The sequence below is a fragment of the Neofelis nebulosa genome, chromosome 5, assembly GCF_028018385.1.
Source record: "Neofelis nebulosa isolate mNeoNeb1 chromosome 5, mNeoNeb1.pri, whole genome shotgun sequence".
In the NCBI taxonomy this organism is placed as follows: domain Eukaryota; kingdom Metazoa; phylum Chordata; class Mammalia; order Carnivora; family Felidae; genus Neofelis; species Neofelis nebulosa.
In genome coordinates, this window is record NC_080786.1 from 65,367,398 (window position 1) to 65,374,388 (window position 6,991).

At 37.1% G+C, this 6,991-nt stretch overlaps 1 pseudogene; it reads right to left on the minus strand.

The window, feature by feature from the left end:
* Positions 1-4,032: 4,032 nt before the first annotated feature.
* On the minus strand, positions 4,033-4,175 carry LOC131513349 (U2 spliceosomal RNA; annotated as a pseudogene).
* Between the last annotated feature and the right edge of the window lie 2,816 nt (positions 4,176-6,991).

Consider the following 6,991-nt stretch of genomic DNA (forward strand, 5'->3'; position numbering starts at 1 on the left):
TGCATGCTGGGAGTCCTCTTTTATTGCAGTTTGGCCAATTAAGCTGTTTGGACCCTTCTGGGTCAATTTGTGGCACCCCTGGTAAGGGACAAGACTCTAAAGTGACTTTGTGCCAGTCTCTCTTCTTAGTTTTTTTTTCTTCATTATTTTTTTTAATGTGTATTTATTTTTGAGAGAGAGAGAGCACATGAGCAGGGGATGGCTAGAGAGAGAGGGGGCAGAGGATCCGAAGCAGGCTTTGCACTGACAGCAGAGAGCCCGGTGTGGGTTGGAACTCACAAACCATGAGATCACAACCTGAGCCAAAGTCAGATGCTTAACCAACTGAGCTCCCCAGGTGCCCCCCGCCCATTCTCTCCTCTTAGAAGGGGAGTTGGCTTGTTTGACAAGTACCTGATTTGTTTTAGAATTTGTGTAAAAATGGGGGGATCTAGTTCAATCCCCTCTCAGAGTCCATTGGGACTGGTATTTTCTGATTGGCACACCTACAGCTATAATCCCATGACTAAAAAGAAAATGGTATTTTATTGCAACACTAGCTAGGCTTCATTTAGTCATAGTTCTGTTTCTTTGGTGTTCTTTCTGAACTTCTACCTTGGGGTCTACTCCTTCTGTTCCCAAAGAAAGTCCATTAGGACATATTTTGAATAAATGATGCAGAGGGCTGAAAAGCAACCAGAGACAAGCCTGTTTTGCAAGGAGAGACAGGAGACAGAGATAAAAGAATGTTAGTCCAAAGTTTGAGTCCACCTGTGGCCTTGCCCGTGACACCCCTGCCACCTCTACCTCCGCCTCCGCCTTCTCTTCCTGTTCTGCACCACCACCTGGGCCGCTTGCACAGCCGGCTCCTATACCATCCTCAGTGCCTTGGGTGCCATTGGCTCCTGCTCCTCCTACCCTCACAACGGAGGAGAAAAAAGTCTAAGCAGTCAGGCTACCTTCTTATGAGGTTCAAACTGGAGCACCTCCCAAATCAACATGAAGGGGCCCGGAATCTCCCCTAGACTTAAACTGCCCACTTCAGATTTTCCCACAGGAGCCCACATGAAATTGACAGTGGGGAACAAACTGAATGACTTTTTAGTGGACACAGGTGCAACATATTCGGTATTAAAGCTAATTCAAGGTTGTTAGTTTAGCTAAAATAGACATGCCTTTAGAGTTGTCAGTACTAAATACAAAACTTATTCTACCAAGGTTTACTAAAGGTCACATAAGCTCATATTATATCTGTTGTCATTTGTCAGCAAAAAATGACTCAAAATGATAGTTAATTTTGTCTGTGTCATGAAGTTTTAGGTTAAATAAATAAAAAGGCTTATAGATAAACTTTTAAACAGCTTTCAAAATCTTTGGCAACCTGAAACTTTGGAGTTTGTTGGTTTCTTTTTTAAAGATTTTTAAAAAAATTTTAAGTAATCGCTACATCCAGTGGGGGATTTGAACTTACAACCCTGAGATCAAAAGTCGCATGCTCTACCAACTGAGCCAGCCAGGTGCCCCCTGAAGTTTTGCAATTAAATGATGAATTGGGTTGAATTTATTGGATTTCTAAGTCTTTTTCAAATGAGATAAATACTGAAATCTTAATTACTAAACATAGGTTTTTATCTGCTTTTGGCTTCTTATCACAGGGAAACTAAAGATACTTGGGTCTTCCAGTAAACGTGTTTTATGCTTTATTGAAAATTGTACTACAAAAAAGCACATTTCCAAAATAATAACATATTTACAAATTTGCCAATCTAAAGACTTCTGGTTTAACACACAGTTCACAATTAGTTACTACTTAGTTTTCTCTAGAAACTAAGGTTTCTAAGAGTTAAAATTCTGATAAGTGTAATTAAGACTGCTAGAAATGATAAGGAAACAACTCTATATGCATAAAAAGTAAGGTGTGTTTTTTTAAGGTTTGAAGAATGGGAATACATTTTTGTTGAGGGAAAAGAAAGTAATTTTGTCCTAAAATGAGACTGGTTATTTAGAGAGAGAAGGCTTAGGAAAAATTCTGAATGTTTAAAAAAAAAAAAAGTAGAAAGTTTGTGAAAGGGAATCTTTGGAAAAGAATTTTATGTGTGGCCAAGACTAAGATTGGAATGAATGAGTTTTAAAAGTATACTAGCATAAGGTTGAAATTTGGCTTATCTCTATTAAAAAGACAAAATTTTCTTGGATTGTTGGTCTGCTCTTGATAAGAAATCATAAACAATGTTTTTTTTTAATCTTTCCAGAAAATCAAATTTTCTATGTTTCGTCTTGATCAGGTCTTAAAACCTCTCAACATTAAAGGAGCTAAGTTTTGTTAACAACTATACAAACTGTCGTATCTCTTATTGCCATCTTGGTTAAATAATTAAACATTAAGTTTTATAATGATCTATAATCCTATTTAAGCAGGAGCTTTAAAACCTTCTGAAGTTTTTAACAAAATTTCCCCAAAAGTCAAATTCTAAATGAAGTCTTTTTGACTAATTAAGCTTGTTTATTTGTTATGTTAAATTACATGGGAAACATTGCCAAACAAATGATGATAAATCTTCTTAGGTTATATTGTGTGGGTTGATGTTATAACTGTTCTAGAAATTATATGAAATTTCTAAAGTTATAATATGTCCTGGCTTAAGGTCATCACTTGACATTCTACTTATTAAAATATATCTCACAAAAATAACTGGATTTCCTTGTCAGCTGCATTATAATGAACTCTCTTCAGATCTTTGACCATGTCCATTTTTTGAGTCTTTTGTCATTACAGCTATTGTTTTGGTGCTCTTAGAAAATGTGTTTCATCTTCAAGGAGATTCATGAAAAGGATTTTTGACAAACACAGGTTTCTGCTATCTTTAAGATCATAAAACTAAACTGGGTAAGAATTTCTGAAACTAAGGAAAAGCTGCATTCAAACAGAACAAGATTATTTACATGGGACTAACTGAATTAAGAAAGATGATTATAGTTTTTATGACTCTTATTTTTTTAAATTTATTTTTATTTATTTTAGAGGGAGAGAGAGAGAGAGAGCAGGAGAGAGGAGCAAAGGGAGAGAGAGAGAGAGAGAGAGAGAGAGAGAGAGAGAGAGAGAGAGAGAATCCCAAGCAGGCACCATGCTCAGCACGGAACCAGACACCGGCCTCGATACCATGACCCTGGGATCATGACCTGAGCCAAAATCAAGAGTCAGACACTCATCAGACTGAGCCACCCAGGCGCCCTTTAGGACTCTTGTTTGATATGTTTGTTCTTCCAGATTTAAGGAAACTTTTTCTCTTAAGATACCTGTAACTTATAGAAATATGATAATATTCCTTCGTGAATAAACTGAAACATTTATCTTTTCTCCCTATCTGAACCCTCCAGAATTCATAAACTCCTAGTATTTTTTCTTCCATGGCAATTATAACTGTTTGCATAAGTTCAGTAAGAACCTGTTGTCTTTGTAATGGGACACCATTGAAATCATTGGTTAGATTACCAAGGTTTTGACTGGAATGTCATATTTGAGAGAGACAAGCAGAGACTCAGATATGACCAGACAGCTTGAAGGAATGAAGGTTGACTTTATGGAGCCAATGGAGCCCCTTGGAAATGTTGTCTTGGTACCTTGCTTAGACTTCCCAGCAACCTTATCAATGAGTAAAAATGTCACTTCCTAGCAGGTACAGGAACCTCAGGATGTTTTGGGAAGGTGGAGAAGATAAATTCACCTGAATCTATAGGTATTGAAGGCAAATCTAATGGCAAGCATTTGGCTTGGCTTCTGGCCTTGAGAAGCTATGAAAAATTCAATCTGAAATTCCTTATAAAACGTTCCAACAAAGCAGGTTTTAAAGAATTTATATGGTCAATTACTAATTCCTGCTATGCTTATGTGCTTATTAGGCCAAGTTTGTTAAAACTGGGCTTGTTTTGTGGCGCCTGGGTGGCTCAGTCAGTTAAGTATCTGACATTAGCTTGGGTCATGATCTCGAAGTTAGTGGGTTTGTGCCCTGCGACAGGCTCTGTGCTGCTCCTACCCTGCTCGTGCTCTGTCTCTCTCGCTCTCTCTCTCTCAAAAATAAATAAACACTAAAAAATAAATAAATAAACCTGGGCTTGTCTTACAAACAAATTAGTCTTAATTTGGCTATCATTGATAGATACTACACTTGATCTTAGCCAAAAGGCCGAGAAGCGATGGCTATCATTGATAGAAATGAAGGTGATTTTAGAGAAAAAAAAATATGTTTCAGTAACACACATTTGTGGATGTTAGATTCTAGTTCTGATTGTCTTTGAATGTTTGTTGCTTGCCCAAGCTAGACAACTTGAGATAAACTTCAGAGAAATTGCCACAACAGCTCATGTATAGACAACTTTCATGCCTGTAACTCTGAGAATAATCAAAGGACCCCATGGGCATGTGATTATTTGAACAGTTGGACAACGGGAGGCACTTGCTTGTTAGGAGTTCTTACTGCTCCCTTTTCAGTCCACAGTAAGTCTAAAGTTGCCCATTGAACAAGCTCTCTCAAATTATTCACCCGTGTCAGGCAGGACGTCCCTGGGGAAACACCAGATGGAGATGAATATTTCTTTGGGTATGGTTTGCTCCCCTGATGGGGAGTTGCAGCTCATCAACATGTGTTATTTGTCTAAAACCTTAATTCTCATCACTAACAAAACAGCTAACTCCCTCACCAACCCGCAAAATTTTTTGGACTGCTTGGCTAACGTGACACTAGATAAGTGATACAGTAGCCTTGGACTAGTTTGGTGAACAAAATGGTGTATGTTGTAGTAGCCAACAACTCTTGCTCTACTTAGACTAACTCCACCCTGCTGGCTGAAACTAGTGTAGACAGAATTAGACAACAGGCCACTTGGTTGCAGCAGACCCTAGAAGAGCACATCCCTCTGTTTCAAGGGAGTTGGAATTGGTTTGCTGGCCTATTTTCTTGGATACCCACTAGCATCAGTTCAGTTCTAGAGGGAATAATAAAAATGGGCCTTACCAATATTACGGACTTACTGGAATATACTTAGGGCAAGACTAGTAATGTTATGTGCCACCAGATGATGCAAGAAGGCGTCCAAAACTTTAAAGAAAGAACTACCTTTGGTACTACCCCCACCCAACACACTTAGAAAAAGGGGCCCAAAGTTACATCCTGCACTATGTCAGGGCCTTCCATTCCAAAGACCCTTCTGTGCCCTCATTCAGCCTGAAACAGCTACAGAAGATGAACTTTTGCCCATATTCCATAGAAATGAAAAGAAGGGATGACAGTGGGGATATGCTTGTTCCAAGCAGCCTAAAGGATACATATCTCTAACTCATTAACTTGTGCCCTCTAGCTTATATAGCTTGATTAATTATAGCTTCTTTGAGATTTCAACAGAACACTGACCCTGGGGAAACATGTAATGAGATGTCCCCAGAAGATCAAGTTTGGCCATGCTAGAAAATAGCCTTCCCTAATGCAGTAAGTCTGCTTGAGATCATACTGAGAATGCTCTCCCTGAATAGTGACCTTCGTGACTTCCCTATACCTCCCTTTTAAAACACCCTGCTTGTTTCAGGCCTTTGAGATGGTCTTTAGACATCAGTCCACCATCTTCCCAGGTTGCCAGCCTCCTGAATAAAGCAACTTTCCTTTCCAACCAACTGTTGTCTCTTGAGTACTAGCTTCAAGTGGTGAGCAGCCAAACTGGGTTTCAGTAACAAGAAAACTAAAAATAAGTCAATGTAAAATTATTGATTTTTATTTTCTGATTGACAAGTTAAAACTAGTTTGTGAATGGAACTATTTCATAGTTCTACCAATAAAATAAAATCAAAGTTTTTCCTAAAAATAAAATCTGTGGACATTAAATCCAAATAAAAAGACTTTATATTGATTTTCAGAATGTTTAAAAATAACAAATGGGAAAATTATTCCTGGCATGTATTTGTATACTTTCTTCAGGCTTTTTGCCATATCTATCTCTAATACTGTATCACTAATATTTTTATGAAGAATAAATCATTTTTAACATTTAAATGTTTGTTTATTTATTTTGAGAGAGAGAGAGTCTCAAGCAGGCTCCACACTATCAGTGCAGAGCCTGACATGGGGCTCGATCTCACGAACCATGAGGTCATGACCTGACCCGAAATCAAGAGTTGGATGCTTAACCAACTAGGTGCCTTCACATCATTTTTAATATAATCTATTCATTTTTTAATAAAATTACCTACTGTACCCTTCTCTGTTGCATTTGTGGTTAATAAATGTGAAATTCTTGATGTCTTTGATTGCTGTTTCTAGTAATGTCAGAGCAAATTCTGAGAAAAAGGAGGCTATTCTTTTTCTGTTAGTTTCTTACTGAAATTTTAATTTCAACCTCAATTTTTTACAGATTCTGTCACTTTGTCCCTACTGAGAGTATCTTTCTTTGACAAAATCTTTATAAGACAAAATTTGTCAAATAAGGTGACTGATTCTTTTGAGTGTTTTACCATCTTTAAACCTTGGAAAATAGTAGACCTTCTCAATTTCATTCCATCAAAAGATTCAACTCAAATTTCGAGATGTTCCAAAGATCAATTCTAGAATATCAAAATTAAGCCTATACAATTTCTAATCCTCCTTACATAATTTGTTCAGTTTCTTATTTTCATAAGCATATATTTTAATGTTTTCCTGTTGTGAGCTGTGTTTTCAGTAACTTTACACATGTCTCAGAGCTTCAAACAGAGATGTTTTTAGTTTTTAGGGTTTTTTCTTGGTATTCCATTTGTTAACTACTCTGATTAAAGATTTTAACTGATTTTAAGCAAAAGATAAATATAGAAGACTCATTTACAATTCTATTTGAGAACATAAGGTTGATTTACAAAGTAGTTCTTCAAAAGCACAAGCATTATTGAAATTCAATTGATGATGGGAAGAAAAAAGAGAAAGAATGAATACTACCATTCTGAGACATTTTATTTTGTGTCTCAGTTTGTGTGTGTGTGTGTGTGTGTGTG